Genomic DNA, 22,675 nt, shown 5'->3' with positions numbered 1-22,675 from the left:
AGAAAATGTTAATTTTAAAATATTTTTTTTTGTTTTTATGAGACCCTATTTATACCTAATATCCTATTTTTGTACCTACCTACATACCTACATATGTGGATAAAAGTAGACTAGTAATAAGAGAAAAATGGGCTTATCGTTCATTCGATATTATAATAGTATTACTATTAATTAAATTAATAAGCCCATTAGTTGTCTGTGTTAGCATAGTTTTTTATATTTTTATTTGGTGTACCAATTGATTACTGTAGACTGCTAAATGAATACTAGCTAGAGGCGAGTGTGAATCGGAACGTCTTCAATCATATTTGTCTCTAGGGCAGAGTGTTATTGCTGTCTTATTTCTTTGATATATTCTGGGAACTAAAATTTAATATTTTCTTAATGATAATGAGAAAATGATAAGAAAATTGATTTACCAGCCAATTAATATTTTGTCATGTCATTTATTTTTTTATAATTTAAATGAAGTTACGTTACATGCTACTTCATATGACCTCATTTGAAAAATTGTCCCTAGTGTGCACTGTTTTTAAGGGACTATGCTAGCGATTGTTGCGGGTTCAGTGTTCTGTGTTTAATATATTTTCGTTTTTCATGGTTTTCTTGGGTCAAGAACATTTCATTTGGAGAGTGAAGAATGGAAAATGCAGTGACATATTACAAACTTGTCTCTGACAATTTTTCTTATTTATGTTAATAAATTTTGAGAAATATCAAGATTTATCAGTAGGTATTAATACAGAGGGCAAATAACAAAAAATGTAACAAATTAAAACTCCATAAAAATTATACGAGTACTATTAGTTTTAGATTAGATTCTATTCGTCTAAGATTGTTTTCGAAAGGGACAAGTTTTTTGTATCAAAATTACCAACTCGGATGCCTCTTAATATAAAATCACTTAACTATAACATGATTACCCATAATACCTGAGGGGCTATCATTTTCATTTTTTCTTAAGAAATTTTTAACTTATTTAAGCAATTTATGAAATTTTGTTAAAAAAACAATTAAATTTATCTCATAATAATATATAAACTTAAGTTTACAAACATTATTTGTTATGTAAATAAGATTTAACAGAAATATCGTCTACAAATTGAATTTCCTTTAAAAAAGGAAAACTTTTTTGACGTTTTGGAAATAAGGGGTGTGTAATATCCGTGTTTACAGTACACCTGCGTCCGGCGGTGCTTGGGCCACTATTGAATGATAAATAAAATTCAGATTGCCATATCAATTATTTCCTTCTAACATTGAGATAACATATGATTAAAGAAATTAGCAAACGTCAATTTTGGATAAGCGTGAAGAAAACGATCCAATTAGGCTCGTTAGTTACTGTATATTTAAATATTTATTTTATTTAGATATGTTTTTATAAATATTTGCACATATTATTAGTTGCGTGCGAAAAATGTTTAAGTATTTATGTTCGTCTTGCTTTAGTATTATGTAGGGTGATGGGGACTCTTAGTAATAACTAGGTACAGAGAGACTTGCTGCGTTTTTCCGGTCTTATTAAAGTGCGTCGTAGATTTTAAGCACAACGTAATGCTTTTTTTATTATGCGGAAAGAAATTATTATTATATAATCAAAAATAAATTGAAAACTAAAATCCAAAATTCTAAAAAGTATCAAAAATATTATTCAATAATAAAAAAATACAATGTTTTTGATGATTGTATTGTAGTTGTATAGTCAAGTCATAGTATGATAGTGCTTCAATTAAAGGAAGTGGACTTTTGGTTGCAATACTTTTACTTTAGCACAGTCCAGTAAAAGCCTTGATTGTTTACAAAATACACCTGTATCCGCTGACGGCTCTACTACTGCCAGATTTATTCCAACGGCTAATAAAAACAGATTTTGCAAAACAGTTATTTTTTTTAACTTCACCCTGTATCCTGTAAATAGCAAGATGGGCATAGGAAATCTAGTGTTAAGATGCTCCGTGCCTTATTTTCTGATGGATTTTGGAGTCATTGTGTGTTGAGTGGTGGAGTGAAGAAAAGAAAACATGAAATATTTGATTTCTTCGACTCGGAATCGAAGATCTCAAATTCGAGCTATTCAAATTGAAACTTAGTTGAGCAACCATATTAACAAATATGTACGTACGATTAATTTGTAACCAATAGAATTTCCTGTAACATGCCTCTTGCATAACTTTCTCATGTAATATATATAAAAAAAATCACATTTATAACATAATCACATCCGAAAGTCTCCATTAGAGATATTATTTTGTTTTATAATCACGATAAATTACTTACATTGAAAATAAACATCGCTGGATTCTTAAAACGTCGGCTGGCTGTTTAAATTATTGAATACAAATTCCATACATTGCAGTTAACTGAGGTGCGGTAACGACGTGCGCTGGCGGCTTATTGGTGCACTCAAAAACCGACATCAATTAAAGAGAGATGAGCGTAAGTAAGCGTGCAGAGATCGTGTGTTGGAAGGTCTCCGCGGCTCTTTGATGCTGTCGGTGTCTGCAGGAACACCTCTCGTTCACTCCTCAGGTATTCACCATTCATTCGGTCCATGACAAATGTACCTACTACTTTTATATGAGAAACGCGAATGTAATTTCACCACTATATTCCATCAAGCTGACAGCTACAGACTATAAGTACAGAAGTTATGTGAGATATATTTTTATGTTTAAGATCGTGTTAAATATTTTTCTTTAGCTTCACGCTGTATCCCGCACATAGGTGTGGAATACACGTACGTGCGGGATGCATGGTAGGTAGAGGGAACCTGGGAACTTAGCGTTAAGACTCCCTAGCATTAAGACAATTCCGTTACCCACTTTCCGCCAAATTCTGGAATTGCGTGTTGAGTTGCGAAAATCAGCGAAACGCTTTACCTCGTTACTAGAGCGTGAATATAAAAATATCGACTATTTCATTTTCACGACCGAGAATCGAACCTAAAACCTATCCCACATCTACGACTGTACACATGCGTCGCGAAGTACTCGTATAAAATTAAAAAAAAAAACACATTGTTGCATTAAAATCGAACACGAATTAATTAGTGAAAAAATTCACGTGAAACAGGAGTAACAGTTATGTTGTAGTTATCAGTAAATATATCTTTACAAAATACAAGTATATACATACATAGTTCGCGGCGGCTGGAGCAGCAAATTATAGGATGAACATGATTGCCTCAGATTAAATACTTACCGGTATTATTAAGTTATTAAATGACTCTGCGAATTGTTTACTTAAACTGGCTCTACGTAATCAACGTTAATGGAAGTAGTCGGTGTCAGTGTTAAATGAAAAAATCGATATTAATTAATGAGATTTCTTGTAATTTATGATATGGTAATTTACGATTTTTATGATTATTTTTGTTTTTTCTTTAGGGATTATATTTGGGATGACGGAAATTCGTCATAGATCACTCCGATCTCTATTTTCCGCCCAAGTATACACGTATAAATATTATTTGAGGCCAGTTGGGCGCAAGCGTGTGACTGTAAATGAGACAGCTTGTGGGTTTGAAATATTTAATATTTTCCTTTCCTCGCTCTGATAACCAGGAAAAGCGCGGCGTTCTGCAGGGAAATTTCTTAATGGGAACAGAATACCTTAACACTAGGTTCTCAGGTTCCCTCTGCCTACCTTGCTATGTGCAACATACAGCGTCAAGTTAAATAATACATTTACTAAGTAGGGTGCCGAAAACTAACACCAATGTTATCTGAGCGGGGTTAGAAAAGACAACTATCTTACATCACGGCATCGTCCTATATTTCCAAATAAGAAGTTATAAGTACATTCTTAGCGTTTAGAAACAACGCAGTTAAAATTCCTGCAATACTTCCCGTTCAACGGAAGCAGCATTCTAACGATCGTTGTTCTGAGTGTTCATTTTTTAATAACTCATAACGAGTTACAACCATCATTAAAATAAAAAATAAGCATCAATTGACAATGCTCAAAGCGTAATTAGATTCTGGCGCGTATATAAATTTAAAATGATTCAATTAAAACGAAATGTTACTGGTCCAGTATGAATCATTCAGTTTATTACTGACTTTACCAATATAATATATCTGACGATGATCGCTGCTTTTAGTGCCGTCGCGTGAGACGGTCTTTTCACTAAATTAAGACAGTAAAAACGATTTTTATATAATTAGTTTTCGGCTTCGAGTTATGTTACGTAACAAATTAAATTCGTTTTTGATTTTAATATACCTAAGATTTTAACATATGGTTTCAACACAAATAAAGGAAAATTAAGTAAATTCAAACACAGTGCGAAACAGAAAATTAGTACTTACTCGTACTATAGAAAACTATAAAAAATATATTTTATTTTCTTTGTAGGTATGAAAGTAAATATTTCTTGCCCTTTTTTTACCAATCAATCAATGTATCAATATATATTTTTTCTGTATTTGTAGCTATATAGTAAAAAAATGAATTTCGTAGCGACATAGTTTCTTTCTAAGTTGGACTGCCTGCTTATTATGATGGTTCAAGGTTCAAGACTCAATTGTGATTGCAATTGTTTTTAATTTAATTCTCTCCGTGTATATCTCAAAAGGTCAGAAAAAAAAGATTTATAAGTTCTATACAATATACATCATGTATTACCTGATTAACATAATTTGTTTGCAGGTGTCAAAAATTTAGTCAAAATATTATTTGCCACCATAACCAAGGATAACTAAGTCGTTCTCTTTGTGTCAGCGCAATTATTGATTTCGTATGGTTCGAATCCAATATCGCGACTTAAGTGTGATTTGTGATGCTCGTTACCCATCCGCTGATGATGTTGTTAGCAGCAATGGTTTTTATTACATGTTTCATTTTAATGGCTTCTTTTTTAGTTGTAATGCGATTTTTGTTTCTTTTAAATACAAATATCTATTATATATAGTTACTCTGGATTTACAAAAAAACCAAATGTTTTTTTTATCATCTTCACGCAGAGGGAACCTAGTTGTTAAGACACTTCGTTCCCCACTTTCTGCTGAATTCTGGAGGCATTGCGTGTTGAGAGGAACTCAACGCCGCGCTTAGCCTCGACACCAGAGCGAAGAAATGGAAATATAAACTTAAATAAATATTTCACATACTTCCCTCGAGTGGGGATCGAACCCACAAACGTCGCGTTACAATCACACCCTTGTCTTGTGTGAATGTATTTTTTTTTGCCTCACAAAAAAAATACATTACATATTTGATTAGAATGAAAATAAATATTTACAATCATGTGAAGATAGAATAATGATTATACCAATCCATGTAAATAAAAGAAAATTCATTACATAGATACAAACTTATTAGATTTTTATTGCTAATATCTTATTTGAAAGTTTGAAGCTGAAAAAAATTGATAATTTTTTCTCCTTTAGAATATGCACAAAAATATGCTAAAATCACGTAATGCCTCACTGTCTGATGGCGATGATAAAGGTGTTTATTGATTACCTCCGTTTAAATTAACCATCTTCCTTGTCACATCGCCGCGTGCGCACCGCGGCGCACGACGAGGTGATCGCCAGATGAGATCTCAGTACTTGCCGTCGATCCATTACCCCTCGTGGGAACTTTCAGATTGTCTCGCACGATCTATGTTAGATAGTACTTACATCGTATGTTAAAATCTGAAATGTCCTTTGAGTAAAATTTTGTATGGCATATTAGTTTTTCTGATTTTGCGAAATATGCAAAGGATCAAGTGATATGAAACGGTTGTCTTCTCTTATTTCTGCTTAATTAGGTATTATTAGTATTTACTGCATAGGCACTGTCTGAACAAATTGTTAAATATCATAGAGGCTAGGTATACCTATGTAAAATAATCTTAAATCATTGATTTTTTTGAGGCCAGTCGTGGGGCAGGGGTTTGCGGCGTTTAACTGTAAGCTCTACAGCTTATGAGTATGATTCTCATTTGGAGGAAATGAAATATTTAATATTTTCATCGCTCTGGTAACGAAGCAAAGCGCGAAAGACGAAAAATGGGGTAGGAAAGTGTTTTAATGGGAACGGAGTGTCTTAAAAGTAAGTCCTAACACTGGGATCCCAGGTTCCCTCGGCCTACCCTGCTATGTGCGGGATACAGTGTAAAAATATATATTGCAATAATTCGTTTAAAACTATAAATACTTCACGAAGAATGTCTTACAAGACATAAAATAATTAAATACATTAAATAGCAATGAGCTTGTTAGTTATCCTGTGCTGTTAACAACACAAAAAATATAGGCATAAATACAGTATGTACATACATATGTACGTGCGTAGTTATTTAAGTAGTTCTTATTATTTTTTATAATTAAAATATTTTAATTATAATTGAGGCCAGTCGTTCACAACGCGACAGGTTGTGGGTTCGAATTCCACTCGAGAAAATGAAATATTCATTATTTTCCAGCTAAGCGTGGCGTTGAGTTACGCAATTCAACACTCGCGTGTGTATATCTTAACACTAAGCTATTCACACGCTATATACAGCGTGAATCTAAAAAAAATAAAAAATATATTTTTAGATACAATTTTTATAAACGGAACAATTTTAATACATAACTCTCTTTAATATATAACAATTTATGGTCTTTAATTGTCCAATATATATATGCCTCGAGGGCCTCACATTTTTATCTGAAACACGAATCGCTCAGCCTCGACATACACAACTATCCTTCTTATTTATACGGTTCAAAAATTAAATACTGTTTCTTAATTGTATTTATTATTTAATGTATTATGTATGGGAGACCTATACATTTCGAACTAAACGAACTCGAAGCTACCGTTCCTAAAAGTTTATGATGGTACCGAGTGTAATAATAAAACAATTTATTTTTAACTTGATTGGGTATTTATACGTCACGGACATTGTTTTAAACGCTATCTATATACTTTGTAAGCTGGTTCGTCAGCGATCGATGTAAAAATATTGTTGTGAGAAACATCGACTTGATTACTTTGCAATTTGCTCAGGATGCCTCTATAAATATTTATTGTTCCTTATAATCCTTTGTGAAATTATACAGTCGGCAGCTAAAGTACGTTGGGTTACAATAGCTCCTGCGGTCGTAAAGTCCTAGCGATTTGGATTAAACATGAGCGTGTACATCGTTCGTGTACTTTCTCGATTGTTATATAATTAATTTGATGATATGACATTTTGAGTACAATTACGATATTTTATGATAGTCTTCTTTTATTTTTATAGCTTTTTGGCGTTTGCTTTGTATTAAGAAATATTTTTTTCTTGTGTCAACGAAGCTGTAACAAACAAATAACAGAAAGACTTTCATTTCATCGAGGCAATCGAATCCACAACCTGTCACGCTTACCAGTGTGTCCGGTACCAGCGTGTTAGTCACACGCTTGTACCCCGTTGCTACGACGGGACACATCATATCCCAAATTAATAACAAAATAGAAAATGAATTTACGAACTTGAAAGTTCTTAGTTTTTATTATATTTCAAAGATTGCACATAGGTACTTAATAGACATAGAGTAATGTATTTTAATTAAATATATGATTATTATTATTTATATCAAGAATAGACAATTTTGCAACTTGACAGCCAATGACTTATGTTTAATTCTTAAATATTGTGTGTTAACATGTTAAATCGGGATCCATCACGCAGTTTTATTAGATAACAGCGTTGGAACAATTATCGATTAATATATGTTTAGAGACCACGATTTTAAATTTAGTTGTTAGCGGGCGGTCGAGCCCACCCAGAGGTGTGGACATCTCTAACGAAAGCGAATTATAACAAAACCAATATCACAAATAAACCTCTAGCATCTATGAGAAGGTCTTGTTCCATTGAAAATAAAACTCTAAATCCTATAATATTCACAAAGAAGCAAGTCAACTTTTCTTCGTTCGAATTAAAATGTGATTTATTAAGCATTATCTGAACGAAATAATATTTACATATGCATATGAGAACAAGTGACCCTTTTATTCATCACCACAGTCGGAAACAAGCGTGGGACCAAATAAATGATAGAAAATAAACATATATCTCAGTGACAGCTTACATAATATATGTAATGTTATATGATATAGTTATACCTCAATGATATTTGGATGTAAATTTAAAAATTTTGAGTAACTTAAAACAAAGTGAAAAGAATCGCTTTGTTTGGAGGATTTTTTTTTCACTGTATTTATCTTGAAATTATCTGAGTAACACCAGAAGTTAGAAAGACAATAAAAGAGAAGTATTTAAACATTTAAAAGACCATATATCCTGCATAAATCTAATAAAAAACCGTACCCATTAGCTATGTGACATTTCTCTCCAGAATCTAAATATATACAATTTAAATACGTGTAAATATATTTAAAATATTTTAAAGATGTAGCTTAACAATAATTTAACCGAGCTAACTTTTGAGACACCCAGGACTGACAGTGGCGGCTTGTTAAGGGAGGTCGGTTTCTGCAGCGAGAACAAATTGCTGAACCCAGGATACAATTCTTAGTGAAACTCAGATTGTAAGTACTAAATCACAGGTTGTAGCGGATATGCACCTTAGTATATTTCAATAAATCTAAAATGTATAGATAACTATAATTGACGAGTAAAAAAAATATTTTGACATGGCAACTCGATTAGAAACTACCCCTAATCTAAATATATCAAGATATATGTGTATTATATACATATGCTGAAAACTTACACCACCTTTTCTTCAAAATCTGGCAGCAGTGAAAATAAATAAACAGCCATACTACCGCTTACAAGTTGGCTGGCTAGCTTACCTAGTTCCACTAGAATTGTCAACAGCCCCAATTTGCATGTGCTCGTTAACGCTGCACTACTTGATCGACGTGTGTCCGTCTGTCTGATTGTTTCTCGTGAACTTTTGCGAAAGCACTCACTTATACTTAACATTATTTCTGTTATCGTGCCAATACTTTACCACATTTTAAGGAATAATTGCCTGTTTTTAAGAGATATGTGACACCTAAAGAGACATCACTCTTGTAAGCGCGAGGTACAAATATATCACGTTGAATGTGAGAGCAGAAACGCTGTAATGAAGGTACATTGTGAAAATAACTTTATATAAAAAAATATTTTTTCAACAAATATTAATGATAATATTTGTTGAAAAAATATTAAATATATATAAATAATAAAATATTGAAGATGTATAAAAATTTGAACCTAGCGGAATTTGCAGCCGCGCCTCTTAGAAACCGTTTATTATATAACCGTCATTGTCTAATATCTTACTCAAAATTTATACTATAAAAATTTTATCTGTGGGGGTTAATAGATATATGAATAGATAAAATAACTTTCAAATTTAGAATTGTGAATTTTATAGTTGTAGTAGTAAAAGCAGTAGCATTCATATCAAACATATTTACGGTTAAATCATGGAAATTTGTGATGTAACTTAATTAGTTGTTAATACAACTGAATATCAAAGTCGTTATACCAAACGGTTGGAGATAAGGAAAACGATAAATACTTTTTATGCAATGCGACGTTTATGCAATGTATAATATTAAATCGTGAAAGCTTCTGATTTTCTTGACATTAAGATTTATTTGAGTCAATCATAAATTAAAAGCAGCTGTTAGATCATTAAATTGGAGGCCAGTCGAGGAGGCCATTCGAGGAAATGAAATATTCAACACAAGTCCACACACAATGCCTCCAGAAATCTGGGTGGAAGCAGGAGAGTATAGTGCATTAACACTAGGTTACCCACCTACCCCGCTACAACGTGAAGCGGCAAAAAAAGATTCATTTAAATTAATGATAAATTAAAAACAGCTATCGCATCATTAAATCAAACATTACATAAGCCAATCAAACGTAGAAGCGGAAAGAGATATAAAATTTATCATTGCCGTAGCACGTCCAATTTAGAAGCATATCGAATGCAATTCAGATTCGTTCAGGCTGTGGAGTCGGATGGAGGCGAGTGGAGGTGAGTGGAGGCTATCACTCGTACAATCACACATTTGATTGAATGTCTGTAATGTCATTTACGCCTCGTTAAGCGCGCTCGAGGCGCGAGCTGGATGGGCGCCAACGTATCGACAGCCTATAAACATTTCATTGCTTATTTGCCATTTAGTTTGCGCAAAATAAAAGTGTTATATTTTAATTTATATAATCAATTGAAGAAATCTTGGGAATATTTTAGTAATTTATTTTTTATGGGGGAACGTAAGGATAAAATCGCTTCTTACTTCTTTCTATAAAAGAAAAAGATAATGATTCTAATAATAATTCTAAAAGATAAAGATAATATTTTTTTTCAGCTTCCCGCTGTATCCCGCATGTAGTAGTAGGCTAAGGAAGCCTAGTAATACTCTCTTTTCCGTATTTTCCGTCAAATTCTCGAGGCATTGCGTTTAGTGGCGGTGTAATCAACCTTGAGACCAAAGCGAAGCAATAATTAATATAAATACAATTAAGAATTTTTAAGAGACTTGTTAAAGAAAAAAAAAATATTATACTAGTATTTTAACAATTTTCCTTCGTTTAGCAATAGTTTTAATGTTGATTACAATATTTAAATATTAGATTTTCATATATAATTTTAAATAAAATAAATTGTCACCAATTCTAGGAACATTTTGTTAAGGATTCAATTACAGAAAACGAACAATGTCGGCTTAGGTTTAAAGTAACATTTTACGACGTAATTTAATTGGCAAACTTTTATAGGCACTCTTCGGCACTTTACATTCTGGTGGTCTAAATGAAATTAGTATAAAATTATCATCACGACGTGAACTAAACCATTTTTATTACCTCATTTAAAAATATTTTATCGTTATTATGACATTTTACTGCATTTTATGTATTTTTGAAGTTTTTTTTTTTTGCGTTATACTTTTTTTCTCAACTTAAACCGAAAAAAAATGAATAAAACGATTTTAAATGTAATCAATGATCACCCACACGGAGCTTCTCTAACGAAATTATACACTCATTAGTTCTACGAAATGTTTGTTTTATTTTTTATCAGAGACGGCGCCGCAGCCTACCTTAAAACTAACAGAATTAGTCACAGTCATAATATCACCGGGGGTTTAGTCGAGTTCAGGGCGTTGAAAAGAATCTAATTAGATATTTAATTTCATGATTGATTTTGAGGGTAGTCGTAGCGCAATGGCAAAAGTGTAACGCGTCTGGTTGTGGGTTCGATCCTCCACCTCCAGAATTCTGCGGACATTCGGGAACGGAGTGTCTTAACATTAGGTTCCCTTTGCCTAACCTGCTGTATGCGTGACACATCCTGATAACATTTTTTTAATTTTAAATTTTCATGACCGATTATATATCGGCGGCGAGGGTTCTCTCGAACGTGGCAAGATGAGCTGGTGCAATTAAACAGTGATAGAAACGAGACAGGTCAGCTCTGATTGTTAGGGTTCTTAACATCGACAGATGAATAAGTGGGTACCGATTGCAGTTTAATCGGCGTTAATGGGCGGGACAATAATGAAATCGTAGCCGATGCAGATTTTATCATTTCTATATGCTGATAACAGACTGAACGGCCGGCAGCTTCAAAGGCAAATTGCCGATAGTGCAATACGGTGGTCCTCTTCAGTTAACTCGCTGATGCTGATACGTACGTACACCAAATAAAAGACACTCGTGTATCAGTAATTGACTGTTATCTTAACAGATACTATAATGTAGAATTAATTTGAAACACGAAATACATTAAGCAAGAAGGCACAGATGCAAAACGTTCGGCTTGTCTTGATTTATTACTTATTTTGTCGTTAAGTAATTCTAGTTGTAGTTTATTGGATTTTTTTAAAATGTTATTATGCAGTCTTTGAATTGTATCTAGTCTATGTTATGTTTATTTTTCATAGTTTCACTTTTTATTGGGCTCATAGCAGGGTTGGCAGAAGGATCCTGGGTACCTAGTGGTAAGAGATTCCGTTTCCATTAAGGCATTTCCGTTGCCCAGCTTCCGCCGAATTCTTGAGTCATTGCGTGTTGAGTGTAGGAATTCAAAGCGCCGCTTTATGCGAGGAAAATATTAAAATATTTCAATCCCTATAGTAGGAATCGAACCCCACAACCTGTCGCGTTTACAGTCGCACGCTTGTTCCCCTGCGCCACAACTGTCGACAAATATAAAATTTACGATACTATAAAGAGTTATTACATTAAATAATTATAAGGTGACGTGATCTACCAAATTTCAAAGGTAGCAGACGGATATAGGAAGTGACCACAATCTATCTATCATCAATTTGTTTCAGGTAACCACTGTTTGGCGTATGCGTGGGAATTTATGGCAAACTGTTTACCCTTTGAACTATAATTGAGGGTATATTTGTATGAGAATCAGTCAGTTTGTCGTGATTGTTAATGCAATTTCAACTTTATTTATATTATTATAACTATTTATAGGGTTGTAGAACCATCGTTATTTGTTACTTGCGCTTGTTGCTTGTTTCCGTATACCGTCAATATTGTTATAATGACCAAATGCCTTTTCTAAAGTTAATATGCAAGGTGTCATCTATACATACAATAAAATTCTAAGTAATCGCTGTCTGTACATGGAAGATGTATGAGAAAATTTGCGGCCTTTATTAATGTAATAGAATCTAAAACATTATTTTTTGTAAAATTCGTTTTAGATAGATAGAATAGTCTGTGCGTTTGTTTATGCTTATCTCAGGAATGGCTTAATCGATTTAAGTGGAGTTTCATTATTGTATTTGGTCAAACTTCCCTTAATATTGCCTTTTGTGAGTTTGTTTTATTTTAATCGGGTCATCACGAAAGTAATTCAGGTAACAAAAAAATAATTGCAGTAAGAGCAGGCGAAGCCGCGGGTTGCTAGTGTAGAAATAAATTACATCATATAATAGAGATAACTTTTAATTTAAGTTACATTCGAAATGTAATTGCTAGCTAACACTTTCGGCTACGCAAGCAATTAGCAATAAAATACGTAAAGGTAATTTAGATAAAATTAATATATATGAAGGTGTACTTAAATTTTGAAGGGTCATATATGCAAGTTATCTATGACATTGACGCTTAATTAGTAATGGCCTGTATTTCAAAATTAGTTAATCAATGTTCTATTCATTTAGGTGATATTATTTTAATTGAAGCCCTTAATTAGCTATTCGTTGGAAAAATTGTAAACAGTTAAAGTTAAAGTAAAGTAAAGTAAAGTAAAGTTTAATTTATAGTTTGTAGGACAAAAAATACCTAAGCTTTGAGACCAGGGATGGCGCAAGGGCACAAGCGTGTAAACGCGACAGGTTGTGGGTTCGATTACCGTTTGTAACGTTGGAATTATTTCTACAATAATTAATATATATTTTTTTTGGAAATAATGCCTGATTATTGATAAAAATTAATTACAAAATAATCGACACTTCCACGGAGGGGTAATATTTAACTGTCACAGGAACTACATATCCGTTGCTGACCTTCGATCGTTTGTCGCGTTGGGGTCAAATATCAAATTGTGATTTAATGACAGCCATTTTGTGAGCGTGTGAACTAATGATTGTTTGGCGCAGATGTACAACGTTACGTGTAGGCTTCATAGGCCATTTATTAAGTTCCTAAGACCTATGTAATAGAAAAAAAAACCTTAGTATTAATTTTATTTAGAAAAACATACTTATATAGCTATATATATAGCTATTTGTGTGATGCGAGGTTAATGAGTGTTTCGAAATATAGATCAACCAGATCAGGTTGGTACCAGAAGAAATGAAAATATAAATAAATAATATTTCATTCCCCCGAGTGGGAATCGAACCCACAACCTGTCGTTTTTACATTCACACTGCGCCCCTGGGCCATGACTGGCCTGGGAATTAGCTTTATAAGTAAATAATAAAACTTGCGCATGTCATTGTCATTGCTCATCTTAACATTTTTAAATATTTATATAATTAAATGCTAAGAGACAGAAACTTAAAAGATAAAGCTTAAAGATTAATGGTTGCAACTGGTTAAATTCGTTCAGCGACCACAATTCGTTCTAATTAGTTGGTAAAAGGGTCTAATTAATACGATTTGCCATCAGATGTACCGAATGAGACTTTAAAATATCGTGCAGATATTAGTCTTAATGGAGCATTTAGGCTTACATTGCTGGAAAATTTTAACTAAGTATTTCCTATTTTTTAATTAACTTTAATATTTTTATAAAGATTATATTTGTGCACTTAAACAATCAATGTAAATACTTTATTTTATTTTGTTTGTAATAAAATATAAGTACGCTCTATTTTTATGGTAGATCTAATCGAAAAAATAAATAATAAGATGAATTGAATTTATATTTTAGTGTATGTACTCGATAGAGATTGAATTTAACCAAAATGTATCGACAAACAGTTCCGTTGGGATACAATAATAGGCCTAATGATACCTTCAGGGAAAGGTGTTAAAACGTTTATTGAAATACGTCAAAATTGAATTAATAGCTTTTTAACAAGGCTCGTTTTAGATTTTTTTTGTAATTTTGAAAATAAGCTATAAATATTCCTATAATTTATTATTTAGTAATGACTAGGCAACGCTAGTGACTTTTAGTATGAATTATACAGAGTCCTGCCGCCCAACTTCGAGCTAATGCGGGTTGGGAAACGGTATTCAATTTAATTGAAAAATTCTACCAGAGAAGAGAAATAGTGTCAAACATTTGACAGGGACCTGACCTGACCTGACCTGACAGGGCTTAAACCCACAACCGTTGTATCTATACATACTGACACTGGCTCCCTGGGCTACGGTAGCTTCCCTTTCAATGATTAAATTTACTTACGTAGCACAAAGTTACTGCAATTTTTTTTAAGCTTTTCAAGATGATTATCAACAAATTGTATTTTCAAATTCATTAAAAATCGTTTTACAAATTACGATACTGTAATCTAAAGTATTAAAATGTTCATATTAGAAGTCACTACAAGTGAACAACAAACATTGAACGATATATAGTTCATCAAAATTAGGTCTATGGTTTTATAGTTAGTTTTTTAAGTTAAGTTTTTATTCTTATTTTTGTGGCACTTAAATTATAAATTAAATTCATTTCTGTTTTCATTTCACCCGACCCAAAGAAGAAGTTATAATTTTTTGTGGAGCGTCTGACAATAAGATACAATTAAGTGTAATGGCCAATGATCGAGTGTCAATTTTAAACCCCTTAATCGACGATTCTTGCAACTGCTACAATATACGAGAAACGTCACAAACCGTTGGTTTCTCCGCAGTAATTTTGGCCGCAACATACTGAGCGGCTGGACGTCGCTGGTAAAGCTATCGATTTATTATTAAAATCAGCCTGTCGCACGCGCACAGCTTCCTGCTTCCAAATTGCTTATAAAATTAGCCTCCGCTCGTGCCGGTCCAATGTTCTTAATTATACTAAAAAGTGGATAAAATATAACGGGAAAAGTGAATGAAATATGGGGACAGAATGCAGAGTACTCGTACACTACCACTAGCATGATGGATTAAATGAGATCCAGGAGTAAATTACTTGATTATCTCATTACTCATTCAACTTCTGTATACGTACATATGGTATGTCCATAATTGGAAATTGGTGATTATACCTAAAAAACTGGGTTCTTACAGAAATCTGGAAAATAAAGTACAAATTAATCTATGCGCGTGATTTTTTCCCTTAAGCTCAATAGTACACCTTCATTCCATTGTACCTAACAAGTGTTTTTTTATTAAATAAAACATGTGAAAGGTGATATTTAAAAAAAAGATAATAAATATAATATAAAACATATATAATCCTTATTAATGAGTTCAAGTTCTTACTTAATATTCTTATTAGCCAGCTATAATCATATACAGCTGACTAATCAAAATATTAGGTAAGAATAATGAGAGATTAATTAGTGCTACGAGAAGCATAAGCAACGGGTAGCAGAATGAAGATAAGGATTCCTTAACTATTTTTCTGAAATGTTGAATAGGATTTCAGTGTTAAAATACATTCAATTATTATTTTCACGCTGTATCCCACACATAAGAGAGTACTGGCAGAAGGAATTTAGTGTCAAGACACTATCCTTCCGTAACCAAACAATGAGACAATAAATCTAAAAACCAAAATGCAACTTTGAAGTCACTGCATGTCAAAATTTTACAGTAAAAAAATTGTATGCAATTCATTTCTTAACGATAAATACTTAGCGATTACTAAATAGTTGAACATCTCTCTGTAATCTGCCATGTCAAGCACTTAAGTGCTTCCGACTTCATCTTTTTTTACCTGTGATATTTTATTAAACAGATTTAAGAGTTCTGACAACAATTAATTTTAGTGTAAAATTAGGTACTGCCTTGCTAGAATATGAATAAAATTTTCTCCTAGATATTTAAAATGGAGTTACAATTTTAATATATTAGAAAAAGAAATTTTACACAAATTTTTATTTAAATAAACGATCACATAATAATTTAGCTACTAATAACATTTTAATCAATATGATTATTGAAACTTTGCTAGAATGTCAAAAAAGGAGAATCACTATGATTAAAGAAAAGTTCCGGTTCCCTCCCAACCGGTCCAAAAACGTAACTAATTTACGTACATATGCAGCATGTGTTACATATGCATATTTGATAAGTAAATCGTTAAGCTCGAATTTTGTCATTAGAAATCTGTGACAAGTTTGGCAAGTGTTTTGGACTGAAGGCTTTGGGGACGCACGTGCCAGTCAGTGCGCAAGCGCAGATGTATCGCGACACCTGCCTTAAACTCAGGTGATCTCTTTCTATCCAATATATTACTATATATCTATCTCTCTCCTTTAACACACACTTTTAATTCCAATAAACTGTATGTAAGCACGTTACCCAGATCAGAGCAACTGCATTTTACTTTATGTGACCTGTTTTTTAATATTATGGTCTAAAATAGTTCTTATCGCTCATTAGTATTCTTGTGGGGAAACATTCCAACCCTGAAGTCTATGGCCATGTTTAAACCCGGGCTTCTATCTCGTTTGGGAACATGTACTAGACCATACCTTTATATGGTCTACTATTATTTGTCCGAACATCATTAAGCGGCAATACGAAAACAAGATAACAACAGTGTATAAACGTAAAGAGTTATTTCTAAAGGAATTCATTCTTTTTTTATAACATTACTTACTTTTTTTAAATTTAGTCAAAGTCATGTGACATAGAAACTATTTATATCTAAATTATTTTTTAAAAAATATCTGCAAAATTTCGCATTTTTTCTTACACATTTCCCTTTAGATTATTTTCATATTTTAAATTTGGTGAAATCTCCAATAATTGAGTAAATATAAGTAACAGACCGTAACATACTTGGAAGGGTACGAAATGGCAAAACACATTTATAATCAAAGATTGATTAATGACATCGGTATGACAAAAGCCCAGCGTGAGCTACCACTCGCTGAGTAAATTAGACTAACTAGGGTGCGCCTATGAAAGAATGATATGGTAGCTACATATAAATATATTGTAATTAAATAGTATAGTCCACCAATAGTGGTTCAGAGGCACAAAGTGTGACTGTAAACTTGATGGATTGTGGGTTCGATTCCAGCTTGAGGAAATGAAGTATGAAATATATGTATTTTTTAAATTTCACTTGCAAATTTATTTCTTTCAACTATAGTACATACCTGCTAAATTTTCTTACTAATTCGTCGGGACAGAAAAAGAAGATGGAGCTACAAATTCAATTATATGCAATAAAAAATAAAATAAAAAAGATATTTATAAATCTATGTATTAGATTTATCTTCGGTTTACGTAAATTTGATCATGTTTCTGATCATCGTCGTCAGCTTGGATGGCTTCCTATCCGACATCGCCGAAATTTCCGCATGCTGACTCTCCTCTATTCTATCCTGTACAACTCTCTCTCTCCCTCCTACTTAAAAGATCGATTTTGTTTCCTAGGTACCGATTCACTTCTTCACCTCCACCTTAGATCCCGTTGTGATAATCTCCTTAAATTACGAACTTCCCATACCCTATTTTATTCTAAGTCTTTTACTATGAAATCTGCAATTCTTTGGAATGAACTTCCTACAGGAATTCGACATTCCAAATCTCTATACAGTTTTAAAAATCGTCTGAAAGAGTACTTATTTAATTTAGTATAATAGTTTATCTTTATTTTATTTTTTTTAATATTATGTATATATTTTTGAACACGTTTTATGTATGTATGTATATATGTGTAAGTATATATTGTTTTTTTTTCAATATTTGTATGTATGTATGTATGTGTAAAGTATATAAACATTAAACACATTTTATGTAAGTTTATTTTATATTATTGACTTAGTTTATTATATATTATATAATATTTAATTATATTTCATAAAATTTGCACTGAGACGTTGTCCCCTTTCTCCTCATTACATTTTATCCGTAATGTTTCAAAGGTTGTCTGGTGGAGATTGCTTAAAGCAATAAGACCGCCTTTGCATACGTGTTTTTCTTTAAATTTTATTTGTGTTGTTCTTTCTATATATTTCTTTTATGTGTGCAATAAAGTATATTCTATTCTATTCTATTTATATTTACGATAAATAGGAATTATGAAAGCAACTCACATATTGTATTCATAAGAAATATTTAATCTGAAAATAATTTAAAGGATTTTTATAAATATCTTATAGGTACCTACAATCGCTAGTACCTGCGGACCACCGAGAAGGGGTCCCAGGGAAATTCGCTCAGACGTTACAATTTAATTAAGAGGTGCCTCATAATTAATGCTTCCTCTGCCGCCTCGTACCGCGCTTTACGTATGGTCGAGCATTCGTTTGTTTTGACTGTTTTGTCAAACCTATCAATAACATCGTTTCAACTCTGTTTAACAAATTGTTTCAAATGAACAAGTGCCTTAGATAACATTTTAAAATATTCTACAGGTGTACATTTAAATTTAAGATATCAGAAAGTAATCTATCTTATTTTGAAACGATTCTTAAATTTTAATTATTAATACTAAGTTGTATCCCTCAAAGACAAGACACTCCGTACTCCATTTTCTTCCCAATTCTCGAGGCTTTGTGTGTTGAGTGGCAGAACTCAACGCCGTGCTTTGCCTCGACATCAGAGTGAAGAAATGAAAATATAAACGTAAATAAATATTTCACTTCCTCGAGTGGGGATCGAACCCACAACCGTCGCGTTACAGTCACACCCTTGTCCCGCTGCGCTATGACGGCCTTTTTTGTTACTAATTTATTGCTATTACATTGTAGTACAAAATGATCATTCATTGTTTAAACAAAAAAAAAACAACATTTAAATTCATCATCACAATAAAACTTTCAAATCATTCATCCGTAGTAAAGAATAAATGATCAAAACTTTATCAACAAAAAGGATCTCCAGAGCCACCGGGTAAGTGATGTCTTAATAATGACATAAGGTTAAAATATCACAAGTATCATCTCATCTCGCCGTAGGTACCTACGTACGGAACCCGAGTCGACGACAAAAGAACACTGGCCCAAGTATTTTGTCACTGTTTAAACTGATCCAATCAGGACCATTGCTGAGGAGGCTAAAAAACGAAGCACCGACATCCGAAAGGGTTAAAACAAATTTTTATAAAAGGCATGCGTTTATCTGGTGATGATAAAAAATCTAACAAGGACAGCAAATCGACTTGTTATTTCTACCGTGCGACCCTACCTCCTGATGTATTAATAGAGAATATCACGAAATCTCGTGATATTGGAGTAAAAAATTACGTAATTAAGCTTCGGTTAGTACAATTTTACATACAAAAACAAATAGAACCACCAGAAGTCGTAGAAACGTGTAATTTAACAAAAAATAAGTAAGATATCAAAACCAATTGTTTCGATGAAAGGTGTATTTATGAATCAATCATGTTATTATTTTTAATCCACCGTATAAAGAACATCTGCTTCTTTGAAGATTTCTAATTATTTTATTTTTCATTACAAGTAAAATATTTTTAGATTAATATAAGTTACATACATTTAGTTTGTTAATGACTTCTATAAAGTACAACTATAAATTCAGATATTCATTAGGTACTACGTACAAAATGAAATTGAATTTAAATTTATAAACAATGGAGAATCCCAGAGCACTTCATAACTGGTGTCACATTTATACGGATATTTTTATATTCCACCACCCAACGAGTTGAAATATTGTATGAAATATCAATTAGAGAAGTCATTCGGATTGAAAAGAAGTATTTTCTCAATTTACTAAGTGAATTCGTACGTATGTATATGTATATATATTGGTGTATGTCATTTACTGTTTTTGCTTCAAGTCGGTTTGGGCGGTAAGGTAATGAGGAAAGCAACGTGTTTATTTCGACGTGACTTTCTTAAGGTTCGGTAAAATGTAAAATTAATAATTAAAAATGGTACTAATAATTTTATTCATTTTATAAATCGATGAACTTACAATATTTGAGTGAAGACTATTGTATTAATATATTTTTTAGGATATCCCTATTTGAAATATTATGCCAGTAACCTAAATAATCTATAAAAATATATTTAATTTACCTCCTTATGTTTCTTTCAATGTGGCGGAACTGATTGCAACGTTTTACCTTTTTACCCCGAATGGGTTCGAACTCAGAACCTCCACGTTTACAGTCGAGCCGATATACCGGTTCGGCAAGGTAAATGACCAAAATTAGCAATATTCAAATCAAAATATAAAACTTCTCCTTAATTCCGCAGTAAAAGTCCACGTTTAGTTCATACGACAATGTGGTCCGAGTGTAAACAACGAACCACAATAACACGTGTTTTTTGTGCACTGATTTATTGTGTTGTTTTAATTTTTTTTGCTTCGCGCCACACACGGCTTTCGTCCATTTCACATTGATATTTTGACTAAATTGCACATTTCTTTGTCAGCGAATAAATTTAAAAATACAAATTCTAGCACAAATGAAAATAAAATCGCTTTAGATAAACAGAAACCATTAAATGTACATATTTAAAAAGGTAGGCACTCTATAAAATCTTTGGTAGACTTAAAAATCAAGATCTCATTCGATTTTTTTACATTTATTTGTTAAATGTCAATATGGAAAAGAGTATAATCAGTACTGAGTTTTTATTATTTAGCAATAAACGTCTGGGATTAAAGGTGGATACATAATATTAGCATCCAATAGGGCTTGACGCCGCGCTCGCGAGACGCGTCCTGCGGCGCCGCGATTTATTTTACCTTATTTATACTTCTTACACGCAAGCCGAATACATAATTGTATAAACACTTCATATTTGTTTTATTTAACAAAATATCATTAATATATTTAGTGTGGAAAGACTGTAGGATGAGATATGTGGCAAAATACGGCTCTATTGATATATTATGTACATATAAACATTCTTATTTATGTATGAGTTGCAAAACTTGACAGTAACGCCTTCTTGATAAACACAGCTGACTAAGAGTGAATATTAGTTCAAATACCACTCAAGAGAAGACTTAAAAATATATGAAATATTTCAATATTTTGATAGATTAAGAAAAATTGCTTTTTACCGTAATGTGACAAATTACTTGTAATTCATAAAAAAATATTATATTATTTTGGCAGCGTCTACATTTCGGAACCAATTATTTATCGATTTATTTGTTTTATTTTTTAAAATAACAACCGCAGCGAATAACTCCCACAATATGTTCCCACCTTTAAAAATTGTTAACTTAAAATTGCCCAGTCTTCATAAGAATACCAATGTCTAATTGGCACCTTATTTAAATTGACAGTCGTCATTTTGGAAGCGAGACCAGCGCTTACTTGTTTTGAATATTAAACTACTTCTTTATTATGTGAGGAATTTTTATACTGAGATAATGGCAAACATCTCTGCTAAGCGGTACGAGAATTTCATTGCCGCTTTATACAGTCGCTGTATTAAACATATCGGCTTCTCTATACAGGAAAGAAACATTCGTAATCTCGTATAAGTGGACTTCTTGCAACAAAAAGTATAAAACTTTTAAGTGTTATGAGGTAAAAATGATATTTTTATAATGCAATTCAAGTATATTACTTTATTAAACTGAGTGTAGATTAAAATATCTTTAATATAAATATGTACAATGTATATATTATTTTTATTAGTTGCAAAAATTGTAATAGAATTTGAGAACTATAAATGCAACATAATATTCAAAATGACATTAATTAGACTAGAATCTTTTCTTTTAGTAGTCACGACGAAAAACAAAGGGTATGCCGTTTCTTTGTTTGTCGTTTACTTCAATTTCAACCCGATTCTGTAAATTACAGGTATCTTCTACTACTAAGTTCTGTCTGTCTATCTATTGCACATACTCATATATAATAAAATAAATAATTTATGTAGTATAATGTATAAGTTTAGAAATTAATTATAATACGTTTCTAAAAAAACGCTTTACTTACTTGTTTTTTTGTACCAACCTCATATATATTCTTTTAACAGATATAAAAAACTGAGCATACTTATTGGCTTATAATAAAATATAGTAGCGTCATTATTATAGTTCTATAAGAATAAAAAAGAAACGTGAAAAATTTAATTAGTTATCGCGTCAAAACAAAACCCAAGCTAAAAATCATGTGAACTCATAAGAAATCCAGCTCCATTTTATTTATTTATG

The 22,675-nt window shown here is 32.1% G+C and overlaps 1 protein-coding gene across 2 annotated transcripts in view; it reads left to right on the top strand.

Moving 5' to 3' along the window:
* The window catches only part of LOC146529897 (cytochrome P450 4g15-like), a 286,682-nt gene that overhangs the window by 141,048 nt on the left and 122,959 nt on the right, over positions 1-22,675 (top strand). The window contains exon 2 of one of the 2 annotated variants that reach the window (XM_085200647.1): positions 12,274-12,308. The gene's annotated coding sequence lies outside the window, so the exon portion shown is untranslated. Of the gene's footprint in view, positions 1-2,359; positions 2,533-12,273; positions 12,309-22,675 lie in introns of both variants that reach the window. The other variant, XM_085200648.1, reaches the window with a different exon arrangement.

This window comes from Heliconius melpomene, chromosome 17 (genome assembly GCF_056956725.1).
Source record: "Heliconius melpomene rosina isolate 202511_hmr_F chromosome 17, ASM5695672v1, whole genome shotgun sequence".
NCBI lineage: Eukaryota > Metazoa > Arthropoda > Insecta > Lepidoptera > Nymphalidae > Heliconius > Heliconius melpomene.
This window is presented reverse-complemented; position numbering and strand designations above follow the sequence as displayed.